The following is a 19,336-nucleotide window of genomic DNA, read 5'->3' as shown; positions in this document are numbered from 1 at the left end:
TTTTTTTCCCAGGTTTTTTACTTTCCTGAAAATAATTTGTTACTGACCCAGAATGTACTGCACTTTAAACCATTTGTATTTTATAGGATATTCTTTGCAGGACTACACACCGCATTCTCAGGTAGACTCTTTTAGTGTCACATTTAATGATCGTTAATTGCTGTCTGAGTCCTTTACTCTCCTGGTTCACAAAGACAGCTCCACTAAGGAAAGCATGTAAACATGTGTTTTAAGTAGGGAGCATGTTCTTAAAAGCTTTTCTGACTGGGTCCAAGTCCAAAGAAGGTATTTTCTTTTTGCATTATATTATATTATATTTTATGTCTCTGATCAAATCCTAATTCACATAGACACAGAAAACTGCATTTCTCCTCTCTTGTTTTGTCAAACTATGTTATGGCTTGTTGCCTGTGCTCATGACTGTGGCATCTTATCTTCCAAGTGAAACCCTGGTGTTTGGTTGAACGGAATGGAATGGAATGGAACAGAACGGAACGGAACAGAACAGAACAGAACAGAACAGAACAGAACAGAACAGAACTGAATTGAATTGAATTGAATTGAATTGACCAGGTTGGAAAAGACCTTCGAGGTCATTGAGTCCAACCTATCACTCAACACCATCTAATCAACTAAACCAGCGCCCCATCCAGTCTCTTCCTAAACACCTCCAGTGATGGTGACTCCACCACCTTCCTGGGCAGCCCATTCCAATGCCCAATTACTCTTTCAGTGAAGAACTTCTTCCTAACATCCAGCCTAAAGCTCATCTGGCACAGCTTGAGACTGTGTCCTCTTGTTCTGGTGCTGGTTGCCTGGGAGAAGAGACCACCTCCCACCTGGCTACAACCTCCCTTCAGGTAGTTGTAGACAGCAATAAAGTCTCCCCTGAGCCTCCTCTTCTCCAGGCTTGGATCCAAAAAAGAACACTAAGGTTGTCCAGAGCCATCTGAGGTCAGAATGGAACCTTTATGTAATAGGGACATTTGGATCCAACCCTGAGGTTTGGACAGCATTGAAGGTGCTCTTTAACTGATGAAGCTACTCTATAAGATAGCAATGAATCTGTTAATAAAATTGCAAAACATAGGCTGAGAGCAAACTCTTTTATTCCTCTGGATAACAAGTCCTTCGAAGTTTATAACCTGGCAGCAGCTCATCTGGCAGACAGCATGTTTGGCAGGAGCCTGGATATGCCCATTAGACATAAAAAACCCCTCTACCAATGTCACTCTGCTGGCATGAAATGAGATGGCCATAAAAGCAGGAATTTGAAACATCTTTGAATCTTAGCAATTGTTTTCTTTATTAGTTTATTATGTGCTGCCTTATTTGGGATACAGCAAAGCAACTAAGTCTACTGACTGTATATAGAAGTAAACTGCAACACATGCATTTTGCAATCAGATCACAGGCCAAGACCCACTCCTTCCAGTAAACATACATTCAGCTTAAGGTTATTCAGTTGCCTTTCAGGGAACTACTTACACTTAGTGAAACCATTTCTTTGAGCATGCATTTGGAAGATGGATGAAGAAGCAAAATGTGTTAAGCAGCATCTTTCTCAAAGCTGCAGAGAAGGCTACCATTAAAAGCAACATGCACCAGCTTCCCTTTGTATCTCCTGTTCATATACTGTTGTCTTCCCTGTCTGGTGGGTTATGGTTTAGGTACATGACTCCCAACATTAACAGAAATGTTAGTATTAATCCTCAAATATCTCTCACAGAGATCCTCAGTGCAAAACAATTGCCAAGGATTCTCACCATGAAGTTGCAATTTGATTAATCTGCATGCACCACGTTATTGAGGATCCTTACTGACCTTACTGTGGTGATCCTCTCTAGTTATAGCAATGAGCACAGTCTGGGAATTAAAGATCTGAAAAGATCCATGAACTGTGACACAAGTTCCTGACTTGGTCTTTAATTTAGATTTGTTTTGTGTTGTCAGGCAAGGTCTCTGTGTACATTTATGGCCAGGGGACAAACATCAGACTGAACAGTGAAATAGGGCACGTAGGCAGTAGCTTCTGGCTTTCCAGCATCAGCCTTCCAGGCTCCCATCTGCCTTCCCATTGCACAGAGTGGTATCTTAATAAGGCTCCCAGCAGCAGCAGTTGTTTTGCTGAGCATCATATTATGCAATGCTGAACAAAGATATTTCCATCAGTGAATCAAACAGACCCATGTCAGGACTTCTTGGCTTCAAATGATCACAGAGCAACTGCAAAATGGAGCCTTTCCCTCTCTGCTACCTGAGTCTCTTGAACACATCTCTTGACTCCTCTACTTTTTCTGTTCAATGTAGTTTGGGAAATAATATTTCACAACATGACTGCACTTCCTTATTTTCTTGCTGTAAAGCTAGGCAGTGAGGCTGGGTTAAAAAAAGAATGCAGCTGTGAGCCTGCATTATTAAAGCTCTAAAGTGTACTCAGACAACAGTTTAAATCACTGGCCTTGGGTTAGTGATGAAATTTTAAGAAAGAGAACACCCCTATAATATCATCATTTCAGCTGTACTACAGTACAGAGACTTTAAGAGTGGCCAAAAATTAGTCATCAAAACTGTTTTCAACAGGGTAGTTGCACATGTTCTGACTTTTATAGAGGAAAAGGTTTCAGAAAGTCAAATGTCTCTCTTTCTGAATACTTGCATTTCAAATATCAGAATGATTTGGGTTGGAGAGGATCTGAATTGTCATTTAGTTCCAAGCCCTCAATATGGTCAGGCAGGCTTGGAAAATTGTACATATCTCTGCATTTGCCATTATGTACCTTATTATGATAACTCTCTGTTGCAAAGGACTCCTGTGATGAACCACTTCTTTGAAAAAGAAAACATGAAGTATGATAGAGGAAGTCATAGAAAATGACAGGTTTGTGAGGAAAATGGCAGCATTTCCTTATGAAAGTATCTGGGTTATTTCTGAGAACATATTTGGGAGTTGTCACAAATTTAAATAAGGCAATTGAAGGTCTCCTACTCTTCAAAGAGTTTAGGGTTTGACTTGGGGTGGGAAAAAAAGAAAAATAATCAACAAATAGAAATATAAGAAAAAGTGAAAGAAAGGGAAAAGGAAAAGAGAAAGAAAAAGGAAAAGGGAAAGGGGAAAAAAAGAAAGGAAAATTAAAAGGAAAAGGAAAAGGAAAAGGAAAAGGAAAAGGAAAAGGAAAAGGAAAAGGAAAAGGAAAAGGAAAAGGAAAAGGAAAAGGAAAAGGAAAAGGAAAAGGAAAAGGAAAAGGGAAAGGAAAAAAGAAATAAAAGGAAAAGGAAAAGGGAAAAAAAGGGGGGGGAATAAAAAATAGAGGAGAAGGAGAAGGAGAAGGAGAAGGAGAAGGAGAAGGAGAAGGAGAAGGAGAAGGAGAAGGAGAAGGAGAAGGAGAAGGAGAAGGAGAAGGAGAAGGAGAAGGAGAAGGAGAAGGAGAAGGAGAAGGAGAAGGAGAAGGAGAAGGAGAAGGAGAAGGAGAAGGAGAGGGAGAGGGAGAGGGAGAAGGAGAAGGAGGGGAGAAGGAGGAGAGAAGGAGGAGAGAAAGAGGAGAAGGAGAAAAAGAGAAAGAGAAAAAGAAGGTGAAAAAGAGAAAAAGAAAAAGAAAAAGAAGGTGAAAAAGAGATAGAAAAAGAAAAAGAAAAAGAAAAAGAAGGTGAAAAAGAGATAGAAAAAGAAAAAGAAAAAGAAAAAGAAGGTGAAAAAGAGATAGAAAAAGAAAAAGAAACAAGAAAAAGAAAAAAAAGAAAAAGAAAAAAAATGAAAAAACTAATAAAAGAAAAAAGACAAAAGGAAAATAAAAAGAAAATTTTAAAAAGGAAAATAATAAGAAAAATAAATACATTATGTGAATTCACAGAGTTCACTTCTGCATTAAAGCTGGAAAGATGATCAAATCATCAAGCTCCCACTGACACAGCTGGACCAATGTTAACACAGCTGGGAATTTCTTCCCGAAATTCCCTAGCGTGAGAAGGCTGCAGCCACGCTAACACTAATATCTCAGACTTTAACACTCTCAGGCTTTTGGGAAATGCAATTCAAATACACAATTAGATCTGTATGGTGGTTCAAACCTTAGATGTGTGTTTTTCAATCTAAACTAATAACCAATTTAAAACCCTTCTCGAGGAGGTAAATTTAAATATAATGAGTAAAGTGCACTGCATTGTGGGTAAGAAAGCTGTAAAAGCTACACCAGTTTACAAAAAACCCCAAAATAAATATGAAAGCTGCACCAAGAAATTAAATGTTCTCATAAACATCTTTGCCCACAGATTTACTCAGTTATTCAGGTATTGATTCATTGAGTACTGTGTCCAGTTCTGGGCCCCTCAGTTTAGGAAAGATGTTGACTTGCTGGAACATGTCCAAAGTTCGTGAGAGGCTTGGAACACAAGCCCTGTGAGGAGAGACTGAGGGAGCTGGGGTTGCTTAGCCTGGAGAAGAGGAGGCTCAAGGAAGACATTATTGCTCTCTCAACTACCTGAAGGGAGGTTGTAGCCAGGTGGGGATTGGTCTCTTCTCCCAGGCAACCAGCACCAGAACAAGAGGACACAGTCTCAAACTGCACCAGGGGAGGTTTAGACTGGATGTTAGGAAGAAATTCTTCATAGAGAGAGTGGTTGCCCATTGGAATGTGCTGCATGGGGAGGTGGTGGAGTCGCCATCATTGGAGGTGTTTAGGAGGAGGCTTGATGGGGTCCTTGGTTGCATGGTTTAGTTGATTAGATAGTGTTGGATGATAGGTTGGACTCGATGATCTTGAAGGTCTCTTCCAACCTGGTCTGGTCTGGTCTATTGTATTGTATTGTATTGTATTGTATTCTATTCTATTCTATTCTATTCTATTCTATTCTATTCTACTTTCAAGGTTATAAGTAGCTTCCTCTGTTTATGAAGTTTTGCTCAGCTGTCAGAATCCCGATGAACCATGCAATCTATATTGCAGTTGCATCACATCTGGCTTTGCTGAAGTTTGAGTGGCAACAGTAAATGCTTGTTCCTTTTCAATAATTTATCTACCTGTCTGCATTCCACCTATTGTACCATTTTGTGTTTCTGAATATTCAGGAGTGTGGACATCTACTAGGAGTTTGAGAGTAAGTATATCTTTCAAAGGTGTTTTGACAAATGCTCTGCAAGGATCACTAAACACAGAGAAATTTTAGAAGCATCTATGCAAGAATGATTATTTATTGCTATAAAAAATGCTGCAATGTGGAAGAGAAAAGTGACTTGTCTTAAATTTAAGATTAAGTTTATCCCCTTAGCTTGAGCCTTTAATCTGTAGAAAAGCCTGGGGATTTATGAGCATTAACAGACCTGAATTTTTTATTTCTCCTTCTTCCCTTTTGCTTGCTCGTTTCCGACCCATGTGTCCCCTAAGAACCTGAGAGCAATGATTGAAAGCAAAGATACGGTGATTTATTTGATACGTCTCTATTCTGCCACACAGGCAGCAACAGAGTTAAAACCAAGGTGATTGCTAATGGTCTAACTGAACATAAAGATTCAAAATGCAGTGGCATTGAGTTTGCGACTGAAGGCAATACCTGGAAATGCACAGGTTTTTTAATGAGCACTGATGATCTTACAGAACTGTGTCACTCTGAGCCCTGAGAAGTGATCCACATCCATTGCTGTTAAAAATTCCTAAGGAATTCTTCCTCCTGTCAGTAAGATTCATAGAATCATAGAATTGCTAGGGTTGGAAGGGATGTCAAGCATCATCTAGTTCCAACCCCCCTGCCATGGGTAGGGACACCTCACACTAGATCAGGTTGCTCACAGCCATATCCAGCCTGGCCTTAACCTCCAGGGATGAGGCTTCAACCACCTCCCTGGGCAACTTGTTCCAGTGTCTCACCACCCTCATGGGGAAGAATTTCTCCCAAACATCCAATCTGAATTTACCCATTTCTATTATTTTTTCCTTTCCCCCTATTCCTATCATTACCTGACACCCTAAGACTGATAAAGACCATTGCTCTAAATGTGAACATCTTAAAGTATGTATTAAAATGCCTGTTCACAATTTCTTTGACATGCTGAATAGTCTTCATTGGAAAATAAACAAACTGTTGGTTTGGAGTTCACACATTTTTTCAGCTATGTGAATTTTTATTTTAGTTTTCTAGTCCAAGAAAAAAACACATTAAAATTTTCTAATCTAGATGCAAGCTTATCATGAGACTCCAACTGCTGGGCTGTTGTGAAAAGGTCTATTATGTTAAAACCCTCCTCTAACACCTGCATTTAAACCCTTTTGAGATCATTTCAGAGCGATTTTTGCCAAGAGAGGACACCAGGTTCTGCAGCCAGAGGACACAGTCTCAAGCTGTGCCAGGGGAGCTTTAGGCTGGATGTTAGGAAGTTCTTCACAGAAAGAGAGATTGGACATTGGAATGTTCTGGAGTCACCATCACTGGAGGGGTTTAGGAAGAGACTGGATGGGGTGCTTGGTGCCATGGTTTAGTTGATGAGATAGTGTTGGATGATGGGTTGGACTCTATAATCTCAAAGGTCTTGTCTTTTCCAGTCTGGTCTATTCCATTCCATTCCATTCCATTCCATTCCATTCCATTCCATTCCATTCCATTCCATTCCATTCCATTCCATTCCATTCCATTCCATTCCATTCCATTCCAGTGCAACTGAGGAGTTTAAGCTTCAAATAAAAGATGAGACTTTAGATAGCTCTGCGCATAGTGTTTCTTACTAAAGTTTGCTATTTAGACAGTTTCCAAGCCAGGATCTTACTTGTTAAAAATAAATAAAGAAAGAAATGTTAGAAAATCAATATTTTTAAAAAGTTATTTTCAGGACCATTCTTTTCAAGCAGTATGCTCATGTTATGCCTTGAATTTCTGGTTTGTAACATCTGACCTGTTTAGCATGCACATTCCTTAATGAACCTGGTCCAAAAGAGATCATAGAATCATAGAATGGTCTGGATAGAAGGGACTTCTGAAGCTCAGCTACTCCAACTCCCCTGCAGTCAGCAGGGGCATCCTCAACTAGACCAGGCTGCCCAGAGCCCTGTCTGATTGATCATGTGTCTGCTTGTCCTTGCAATTTCCCTAGAATGAACTAGAAAGTATTGCACAAGATTGAATGGAGTTACAGTGGCAGGACAGCGCCGTTGACAGCCTTGGATCTCCTTTTAAAAGAAGTGCAATTAGCACCTGATTGATCTAGGAAAAGCAATTTAATAACTAATGAATATTTGAGAGACTTGCTGTAGGAATGTAAATGGCACTGAAAATAGATTAACTCAAAAACAAATGGGAAAACATAAATTAGGGGAGGGAAAGAATAAAAAATTCATCGCCATAAAGACAGTAATGAAGAAGTGTGTTTGAAATTCAGGAACAGTAGCTTTTTTCTGAAATGTATTTTCTGGGAAGCTCCAAAAAAAAAAAAAAAGCAAGCCTTTCTTCTTACACCTTGTGTTATCTGCTTGTTTCATAGAATCATAGAATCAATAAGGTCAGAAAAGATCTCAAGATCATCAAGTCCAACCTGTCACCCAAGACATCATGAACACTATACCATGGCACCAAGTGCCACATCCAATCCCTTCTTGAACACCTCCAGGGATGGTGACTCCACCACCTCCCTAGGCAGCACATTCCAATGGCTAACAGCTCTCTCTGGGAAGAATTTTCTCCTCACCTCAAGCCTAAACTTCCCCTGGCACAGCTTGAGACTGTGTCCTCTTGTTCTGGTGCTGATTTCCTGGGAGAAGAGACCAACACCTTCCTGGCTACAACCTCTCTTCAGGCTTCCTGTACTCAACTCTCACATACTGAAGCACCTGTAAACTTTGGTTGTTTAGCCTGGAGAAGAGGAGGCTCAGGGGAGACCTTATTGCTGTCTATAACTACCTGAAGGGTGGTTGTAGCCGGGAGGGAGTTGGTCTCTTCTCCTTGGCAATCAGCACCGGAACAAGAGGACACAGTCTCAAGCTGTGCCAGGGGAAGGTTAGGCTCAAGGTGAAGAGAAAGTTCTTCACTGAGAGTTGTTAGCTGTCGAAATGTGCTGCCCAGGGAGGTGGTGGAGACACCATCCCTAGAGGTGTTCAAGAGGGGATTGGATGTGGCACTTCATGCCATAGTTTTGTCATAAGGTCTGTGGTGACCTGTTGGACTTGATAATCTTTGAGGTCTCTTCCAACCTCAGTGATTCTGGTTTGCATTCTTATATCATGACAATCCAGTAGGCATATGGGAAATGCCTGGTTTGTTATTTAGATAAAACCAAGCACTTGCTTCTGTCTCTTGCATGCAGATGAATATTGGTTTCATAAGGATTTATACCTTCATTCCCTCATTTTGCCATTTCCCCTCTTTCAGCTCCCCCCATGCTCATAAACTGCAGCAGAAAGGAGAAAATAAAAGGTTTCTTAATTGCTGATTTTAGCACATTTCATCTTATATTCTGAAGAAGAACAGAAAGTTTAGATTAAGTTAATATCCATAAAACTGAAGAAAAGAATTACCTGAAGCTTCAAGTAGCCTATGTGACATGAACATAAAATGAGAGATTAAATGGTTGCAAGCTGAACACATAAAATATATCCCTTTTCTGAAACAAAATTTTTCTCAACCCCACCACAAAGTTGAAAAGAGCAGGAGAAAAGGAAGGGGAAGAGGGGTGGGAATGGGGAAGAAACAGGGAAAGCAGAGGGAAGAACACCTTTGCCAAATCAAACAGAATAAAAGCTGGAAGGAGTTTTCTGTTATAGCCTCAGAGATGTTACTCTTGCAGCTCTGTTTGGAAAGGGGAAAGATAATTGCATTTTCAACTTTGAACCCTTGCCATTCATTTCTGTACTGTGACCTCAATAGTCTGTCTGATTGCCAGCCTGTTGAGGTACAAAGAGCAGAACAGTGAGATATGACACAGCAGAAATCAAACTGCATGAGTCTTTTTTTTTTAATTTCCTTTATGTTCCTTATATAATTCTGATGGCAGCAGACCTAAAGTTAATGAACAGTAGTAAAGGCATCTGCTGAAGCTGTGTCAGTAAATTCACCTCCATGTTCACAACTGCAGCTCTGCAAAATTTACCCAAGGTCTCTTTGAAACAAGTTTTTTAAATGAGTTGAAAAGTATCAGAATTATACAGCTCATGAAGGAACCATATAATGTTGTGGTGCCATAAATAAATGCTGACATTTCCTCATTAGGAACTACAATAGCAGTGGGTAAAAAAAAGTTTGGAAATTCAGGGGTATTTCAACCCCACTAGGCTACTATAAATTTTTTACAAGGTTAAGCGAAGTGAGCAACTGGAGCGCTGTGAAATGTCCACTGTGCCTTTCGCCTAGATTACTAAGGGCAAGTATCACCTTCTTTCCCTCAGGGGTGCCTAGACTTTCAAAAGTAAAACAGAAAAGCCCCATGGGATTAGTTTCTGGGCTTTGCAGCAGGAGGCATTGCTTGTCTGTAATTGCTCAGTTTCATTATTCATGGGCTAAGAGCAAAGCGCTCGGGCGAAAGAAAGTGACATGGACTGGGACACTACAGGGAAGACTTTTAGGGGTTGATTCAATAAAAATCTTTATAATAACTTATGAAAAATTAATTTCCTGAAGGAGGAAATACCAAGCATTTACTTAATTTGTATGTGTTGGTATTGTCATGTGCAATCCATGTAAGGAAGACCACAGGGGACCAATTGCTTTCTCGTGGGAATCACATGAGTAAGGGCAGGTTTTCAGTTCTGCTTTAATTTCAGTGCCTGATTCTGGAAATTAAGTATTGAAAGTGCTCTAATAGCTCAAATTCCCACAAACAGTCCACTGGAGTGATCTTCTCTCTCCCTCGTATGGATGCGAATAGTGCTGCCAGCAGGGTAGCAGGATACTGGGCCAGGGGTCAGGAGCTTCTTAACTATTCAGAGCTTTGTTCATCAAGTTCCATAGGCCTAAATCCTTAAATGAGAAACCTAAATCAAATGACTTTTGCTTGGCTCAGACTGACTGGGGAACTGGTTGTCTGAATACTTTGGCTTGGAAAAGCAGCTTATCCACCTTTGCCTTGATTTCCCAGTCTGACAAATAAAGGTAATTAAATGTAAGCGACCAGGAGCAGATTCAATAAAGACTTGGCTGCATAAAATCAGATGTAGGTCTAACACAAATGACTCTGTTGCAAAATTGTGACCTTGAGTCCTCCTTTCAGTTGCTACTTATCCCTGAAGGAGATCGGAAGTCATGGACACCCACTTGCTGTCTGCTTGGCATCCAGAGCTCTTTTGAACCCATGCCCAAAACCCCTAAGTCCTGACGGTCTGTTGTATGGCATATCCATCATAGCTAAATCCATCATGGTTCAGCACACAGATTTATGTATTTCTCCACTGAGGCTCTGGCCACAGGCATAGCAAAATGGATTCCACTGAAAAGACACCTGATATTTTGACTAAGGTTTTAATAGTTGGGTTTTTTTTTCTTTGCACAGTGGTGCAAAAACTTCAGAGACATCTCCATTCTAGAGAATGTTTTAACCTGATACTTAGGGTGGTTCAGTAGTTTCAATAGCTACATTATCTGCAAGAATGCTATGGGAGAGTTTGGCCAGAAAAACAACAGCTTCAGGCCCTCCATCCTCCATTAGAAAGCAACCATCCCGCTTTTAAACAGCTGGCCAGATTGCACATTGCTTTCATTAGCAACCTGGAAGTATGGTTGAGCCAAGCCAGCAGTAGACAGGGTCCCTGCTTAGAGAAGGTCCTCTTGGTTTGGTAGAGCAACACAGAGGCATAAAGGTAGGTGAAAGAAGGGTTGGGAATAATTACATTCTGTGTTGTGTGATGGGAGAGGAAGCCACTCTGTGCTTCCTCAGGGTATCAGCACTGGGTTGCCCTGATGAAAAAAGAAGAGAGGAATACTGTCACTACTCAAAGAGGAATATTGTCGTTATTCATGTTCACACACAAAATAAAAGAGGTGGGGGGGGAAATGTTATCCATTTCCATTCATGTTCTTTTAGGAAAGGTCACAGGCTCTCTGCATTACTGAATTTTGAATACATGCAGACACCTGAAAATGGCTTTATTAAGGAGATGACTCTATTCCAAGAGTTTCCCTGGTAAGTAGGTACAAGCAATTCCCCTTTCAGTGTGTCAGCCTTAGGCATTACCCTTGCAGAAAGTGCAGGTTATTTTGAAGACTTCTGTGTTGTGCCTTGTACTGTGTAGGGAGCTGAGAAACTTGCCTCAGTGCTCTAGGCTTCAGCTTCAAGACAACTGAAGCATCACTTTCTCTGTGGCACATGGCTCAGATTTCTGTCTGGTTTTGTTTCTTTTGTAGAACAAGTCTTCCTGGCTATAAATACCACAAAAGTAACTAAATGCTGTGCATTGTATATAATACAAATTACAAGTACTTTTACAACACTAGGACTGACACCTAGAGAAAATCAACAGGTTTATCTATGTCATGGTCACTATGGTGCATGAATCTATCAAGACAAAACACTGTGTCTATAATAGGTGTGCAAAGACCTATCTGCTGGATAGCAGAATGCTGAGGTGATGTTTGGGCTCACAAGATCAATCTGTGGAGCTGCAAGGTCACACTGACATTTAATTCCCATGGGTTGGGAGCTCCTGGGAATGCAGCTGACCCCCATCACGGGTTACAGCTGCTCAGCTGTACAGAATGGCTCATGTTTGCTGCAGGTGGATGGTTGTTACAGGAGAGGAGACAGTTGACAAGTAAGGAGTTATGGCAGAGACCAGGGATCTCCAGCTCTCTGGTCCACATGCAGCTAATGGTTACAAAGTGTTTCATGCAGCATCCTGGAAATCATAGTGCATGTGACAATTTTTCCTAAAGTTCCTAAGAGTTGGATTTGGTTTGCAACTTCCTCCAAAATTCACAGTGTAAAGGGAACCAGTGCTACTTAGGAAGACTGGAACCCACTAGCATCTAGTGAACCATAGCAACAATAAATAAAGGATCATTACTTGCAGTTTTATATTCCATCCATCTAGGATTTTCTGTGTGCAGCATAAGCATTCATTAACTCATAGCCTCATGACAGCACTGAATTATAGCTATTTAACAAATAGAAGATGGCTACCAAGAGACTAAGCAACTGGGTTATTTTCACAGAGAGAATGACTGCAGAGCCTGTGATGAAAAGGTGCCAGAAATTCTGGCATTATGCACTTCTAAATCTTTGTGCATCGTTCAGAAGCCACTGATTTGCCTTCCCAAACCATTAGACACATCACCCTGCCCTTCAAATAATGCAGCACTACCCACTCAATGGTTCTATTGTCTCTTGTAATTCACAAACCCGTGAAAGGATATGAGTCTGAAGGGCGTCAGGAGGACATTTGGTCCATTCCCCCAGATCAGTCACTCCTGAGAGACGCCTGCTAGGACAGGCTGGTTTTCAACAGTATGTTGTCCTAAAAGACCTCTAATATTAGAGAATCGCCTGGTCTCCATCTCTAAAACCTTTCCATTGATTTTCTATCCTTAACATTTTCAGTACTTTTCATAAAGCCTGACCTGCATGTTTCTTCCTGCAATTCAAAGCTGTTGCTTTTCATCCTATGCTCTGTAGCCACAAGCACCAGATGTTCCTCCTCATCCCTTTGTAACCACCTTTCACACACTTGAAAACTCTTATCGTGCCCCACAGCCTCCTCTTCTTTACACTCCTTCGATCTCGGGGTCATATTTCCTTGTCTGCTGATTGTTACTGTGCCTCTGCAACACCTCTCTCTTCTAGAAAGTCTGCAACTTTCTAGAAAGTTATTGCCTGAAATCAGACCTGGGGCAGAGCTGTGAGAGATCCAACCACAACCTGCAGTTCACAATGAACTGCTGCCTCACCAGTTGTTCCCCATCTTCAGTTCCCACAGCTGATAACTCCTGCATGAGAGTTGCATTTGTCTCTATCGAATTTCATCTTGTTTTGTTCAGACCATTCTTTCAACCTGTCAAGATGATTTTTGTGTTCAAATCCTACCCTCCAATTTACACACAATCTTTCCTGGCTTCATGTCAGCTGCAAATTTAATAAGTGTATGTTCCATTCCATAGCTCAGGTCATATTGCATAGACTTTTATGAGCTCTGGGAAGAGGGAAAGAAATCAGCAGACAATTTGACAAAAACCTGTGCTCCTATGCACTGCTCAACTATGGAGAAAGTTTCCTTTGGTGTTTTTTTTCTAAAGATATCTGAGACTTTCTTGGATTTGGTGCTCTTGTAAAAACTCCCAGGATTTTTACTCCTGCTTGATTTTTCTGAATAAGTTTCATGATTTTTCTGAGTAAGTGTTTTATATGCATATATTAACCATTTCTGCTAGTTGTTTGGTTTGGTTGGGGTTTTTTTTAAGTTTATTGTGGGACAGAGATCTCAGATGTAAAACACTGGTGACTCACATTGTGCTAACATTTTTCATGTTGTATTAAACCATGTAAATCATTAATACAATACAAATGCCACTAATATGACAGAGATTACCCAAAACTGCTGACACCGACAGTCTCCAAGGGAAAACTTCTGTGTGATCAGCTTTAATCAGGCCTTTCTCAGAAGCTTTTCTGTAGGCTTCCACTCATGCAGGTCAGGGCATCTGCCAAAAGAGTATTTTCCTTGCTGTTTATGTAGTGCAGCAAGTGACCATTTAGCTTAGAGGCAGGAACGTAAATCCTAATGTGTTTGATTTGCCAGGCCACGGTGGCACCTTTTCCATCAGAAACAAAGCTCTCTTCTAGTTCAGCTTACTCAGCAGGGTTCTTAAAGCTGGATAATCCCCTGAGTTTCAGCTGTTAAACCTGTTGCAGATATTTAATATAAAATGACAGAGCTACCGTTCTTTAAACCATTTCTTTGGCCACTGACCCATCATGAAACAAAGCTTTACAGCAACAGTTGGTAACGGAATCTTTCTAGCAAACCTCTGTGATTTATGTTCACAAGCAATCTGAAGTTACCTGGGAAGCAGAGGATTTTTCACTGAGGCTACATAAGAAATGTTTGTCTTGGCTCTTGTAAAAGGCACTATGAAAAGCAATTAAATATTTAGAAACATCTTTAATGTGGGAAATAACAGATGTCAGGGGCAGGGGAAAAAAAAGCTTTTTCTTAAGTATTCTTTACAATTTCAATTATTATTTATCTGTATGAGTTAGGGGTTATTTTTTCCCCTAGTGATTGAAAATGTGAATCCTTGCTCACATTCTGAGTTACCCAGCAAAAAGGAAGTTGAATGGTTTTGGGGTTTTTTTATCTGTGGTATTCTACATGAGGTCTTGTATGGCTTTAGTCTGTGCAAGCCAGCAGTTTTCTGTGATACTTAACAGTGGCTATAGAGGATTCACCCTGTCTTTCACCCTCTTCCTATGGGATTTTTTTTGGCAGTAAAGTTTCCAGTAGTGTCTGTGAGGACATCTAAAGTTAATTCAGGTGTTGGCCCTTTGGACAACACTACTTAGAAATCGTAACTGTCTGCATGCGTGAGAAAGTCAGGTGTCCTGAATTTTTCACCAAAAATATCCATGGGTTTTCATCCAAAAATAAATAAATAATAAAGTAAAATCCCCATTCACCTATTCCCTGTCTTTAACAAGGAAGATACACCCTGGAGCATAATCTTTAATATTTCCAGTTTTCAACAACACTTCTGGCAATGTCATGTGGTTCTGTGCTAGAGTAGATTTTAGTGCAATGGCAGCTCTCTGTGCCTGAAGTAACAGCAACTAAAATTTGTGGGATGACTTGAACCTGAGCAAACCTGAATATGCTGCCAGGAAGGGGCACTGACACTTATTGGCATTCATTTCTTTTTCAGGTTGTTGGTATAACCTTAAGCAAGATAGCAAACAGCGCCAGCTGAAAGACCCAGTGCAAATAAATACAGCAGTCTGGAGGATGGAGCAATAAATAACACTTTAAATATGTATGAAAAAGAACTGTGGGCACAAAAGGACTTACTAATTATTTTTCACTGTTTCCTCTCAGTCAGATTCTCCAGATCATAGCTGAAATTCTTCATGTTCCTTTAGTTTCCCCAAAGGGACACTGTCATCAAAGCCTCCCTTTATGTGATCCCTCTATTTTCCAAGCTCTGTGCAGACCCAACACCTTGTGTAAATTAAATCCTAGGTCTGGAGAGGCTCCATCCAGGTATTGCAGAGCCTGTTACAACCTCTGCAAGGGGCACGTTGTAAAACAGGCTCAGAAGCAAATGGATCCAGAGTTGCTGCTGTGTTGCCAAACCACTTTGTATTCTTGATTCTCCTCGTGTATTCCTCAAGGGCTGGTCAGCAAAACAGTGAGCGTGGGAGAATTGTTCTAGAGATTTGTTGTTGCTACATGTGCCATCACTTGTCAAGAGCCAAAGAAACTTGTCAGCCCAAAACTAAACTGAAAAATGTATCTTGTGTTTCTGCAAAGAACCATTTGGGAAAGGGCTGAGGAAAAAAGTTTGATTGTGATTCTCAGAATAAAGTGCAAAGGCTTTGAAGCTGGCTAGAAGGAAAAATAACAAGTACTCCCAAACACACTCCCTGCTTTCTAATTTGTCATGATATACCAGCTCAGACATATGTTTTTGCCTCTTTTGAATAATAGTGTAATATTACCAGCCCAAACTAAGAATGAGTAATGTCTCATTTCCTTGAATCTTCACAGTATAAATGCACCAGCATACATGCACTTCACACCCAATGCTAAATGTACCAGTGCTTTCCATGTTCTCACAAGAGTCAACAGCTGATATATGGAAAGTTGTTTTCAGCTATATGAGCCTGAGGGGGGTGGAGAAAGAGGATATTTAATGTATCTATTCAGGGGTGGCACACTGGTGGTACAATAACCAGCAACGACAGTCCTGTTGCTGATTTCCATGTACATTTCTTACAGAGTAAGATCAAGGAAACTGAAGGATGCCTTTGCTGTGAACAAAAGGTAGAACAGTGTGGCAATGGCACATGAACCTGTTTTCAACCAGTGTGACTTCTGCTCCATCATCTTTACTTGTAGATGTGTGTGGCTTTTTCCCTAAGAGTGAGAAGAAAGGATACCTTTCATTCCTTTAGGGCCACCATGGTATATGGCCTGTAGTGACAGGGCATGGGGCAATGGCTTCAAACTAGAGAAGAGGAGATTAGGATTGGATGTTAGGAACAGGTTCTTTACTATGAGGGTGGTAGAACACTGGAACAGGGTGCCCAGGGGGAAGGCTGGAGATATCCCTGAAGATATTCGAGGTTAGGCTCAACAGGGATCTGGGAAGCCTCATCTAGTTGGGGATGCCCCTGCTGACTGCAGAGGGGATTGGACTAGATGACATTCGGAGGTCCCTTCCAGTCCAGACCATGATTCTACGGTATGGGAAACTGTCATAAATTTATCATTTTTCTTTGGAACGGTAAAAAAATTAAAAAGTACACCAAAACCAAAAATCCAACCCCCTGAGTATTTGCCTGTAACCCTGCAATATGGTGGAACTGGATTTGCATTGTAACTGACTTGTTTCATTTGTCCCTTCTGCCCTACCAATGAAGCTTTCATGTGGGATCAGCCTCCAGTGTCCTAAGAAGTATTGTGGACCCCTCAGGTGTGGCGGTGTGGATTTGAGCCAGCAACTGCTTCAGAGAGGACCTTGTGTTTAGATAAATTACCTTGCTTCTAGAGGAGAAGGAGCTGTATGAAGAAAGTCTAAAAGAACACAGTAGTCCCTCTAAATCAAAGTGTCTTCAATTCTAGGCTTTCTGTTCTTCAGTGAGATATTGATAGTCTGAGAGCAAGAAGCATTTCCCATGGACAAAAGAGAAAGCACAAAAATAATTGAAATTTCATCTGAGAATGTGTTATGAAATATGATGGTCAAATTCCAAATCTTAGGACTTGTGGCACTCCCTTCAGTTGAAGAGAGTGGGAAATAATTTGGGAAAGAACTGAGGAAAGAAGTTTTAATCACAAGCACTGAACAACGGAAAGGAGTCAAGCATCAGACTTAAGAGAGAGTGGTAAGCTTTTCTGAAACCTGGGCTGATTTATATCTGCTGTGTGGATGCAATTTTACAGATGACTGCAAATATCTTTAAAATATTTCTATATCTCACAATTCACTTGGAGTAGTTATACATCAGGATGTCCAGAGCCACTTTTTTTCCCCCTATGCTTTGTGACCCAAAAATTTAACTTACTGGCGTTACGTTTTTCTGCCCTCCCCAGGACTTCCATTCTACAGACTCTCTCTTAACTGAATTTTAGTCACATACATTTTCTGCCATGAAACATGAGTGTGGAAAATTAAAGGAATGATTGTACAGTGACAGGAAAATAGGTCTTGTGGCTAGGAATATACCTGGACTTCAGTACACCTCTGGACTCTCATGTACAACCTGAGGAAACATGGACTACACAAAAAGAATTAGGTGAGTGCATAACTCATTGGAGAGATGCCTATTAAAAGAGCAGCTGTCACTAAGTCCTGATTAAATTGGAGGGATTAAGTTGATGTTTACAGGAATTATCCTGTATGGTATGCAATGCTTCCACTGAGGATTTTCAAGACAAGATGGAGGATACATATATTAAGTTTACATGAAGCACCTGCTGGAAAATATATGTATGAGAAGATAGGACGAGAATTGCAGCAGTATTGACAAGTTGGAGAAATAGCCTAGACAACTAGAATATAATTCAATAAGCCAAAAACATAACAAATCACACGAAAGCTGGAGGGAAATCAGAAGATCTGGAGAAAGGAACTCAGGTTTAAAATGAGTTACCAAAAAATGCTATTGCCTGCAAAAAAAAAAAAGACAAATAAATATGTGCTTATTCATTAAGTGGCTCTTTAGTTGTAAAAGTAAGACTTCTGAGCAAGACTGCATTGTGGTGGGTTGAGATTTTCCCCTGTGACCAGCTTGGATGATGGAGCACAAGAAAGATGTAGATTAGCTGGAGAAAACCAAAAGACAGCAGAGAGAGTGATGACAATTAAGAAGGAACATCTGGGGGAAATGGAGATGTTGGGTATTTTTGGTCCAAAGACTGCAGTTTTCAATAACAGACAGTTTAGATGAGGAAGGCAATGAGCTCTTCCCTTTGTCTGTCTTTTGAATAAGAACAAACTCTCATAAATTATGGCAAGGAAAATACAGATTGGAATTAAAGAAAAGATGTCCAGCAAGAAGAATAACAAAGCCCAGGTGCAGAGAGTCCAGGACAGTATTGGAAACCCCACCTGAGACACTTTGAAGAGTGGTTTGGGCAGATGTTTATCAGGAATGGCATAAGAATAGCTAGAGAAGAGGAAAGACAGGATGCCTCCATTAATGATTTTCTGTTCTTATTTCCTGTTATTCAAATTTTGTCTTAATTTTTGACCCTGTGTGTGTTCCATTAGCTGACATAGCCCTGCACTCTACTTTGCATTTTTCTATGCTTAACACACATTGATGTATCACCATTTCTGCCAAACTGTCAATCAAACCCAAAAGAAATAGCTCATCTGACATGTGCCTGACATATAACAGGATGGAGCTATCCTTTTTTATTATTTTTTTCCCTGATAAATTATCAAGCCATGTGAAAAACTGTGTGTACTTTTGATAAATCTGCACTTTTGCCCATTTTACCTTCACCCTGTCATCAGTCTGCTTACCAGTTTCCATGGGGAGGTTTCTCTCACTCAAATCAGCTGAGAAAGTTCAGACAGCTACCAAAAGGTAGCTCTATCCAGCAAGGACACTCATTACAGAAATACACCCTCTCTCCCATCTTACCCCTAAGGGTAACAGGATCTCAAGTAGAAGGATGAGAGAGACTCCCTCATTCCTGATCTGCCATGAAAATGTTCACTCCAATACATAGTGATCATACAGAAAGAGTGATTGGCCATTGGAATGGGCTGCCCAGGGAGGTAGTGGAGTCACCATCACTGGAGGTGTTTTAGAAGAGACTGAATGGGGTGCTTGGTGCCATAGTTTAGTTGATCAGATGGTGTTGGGTGATAGGTTGGACTCGATGATCTCAAAGGTCTTTTCCAACCTGGTCTGGTCTGGTCTATTCTATTCTATTCTATTCTATTCTATTCTATCTTATGTTCATGCAGAAGAGTCAATCATAGTATCAGAGAATGGCTTAGGTTGGAAGGGACCTTAGAGATATCTACTCCAACCTCCCTGCCACAGGCACAGACACCTCTCAACTAGACCCAGCTGCTCCTGGCTTTACAAAAACATGCAGAGAGCTCTTTCTGGATGTACATTGTCCTAAACTATTACACTGTAAAACCATTTAAAACAAACTAGGATGAAATCTAAAAAAATCTATGAAATCATAGGACAGGT

The sequence above is a fragment of the Dryobates pubescens genome, chromosome 23 (assembly GCF_014839835.1).
Source record: "Dryobates pubescens isolate bDryPub1 chromosome 23, bDryPub1.pri, whole genome shotgun sequence".
NCBI classification, from domain to species: Eukaryota; Metazoa; Chordata; class Aves; order Piciformes; family Picidae; genus Dryobates; species Dryobates pubescens.
This window is presented reverse-complemented; position numbering follows the sequence as displayed.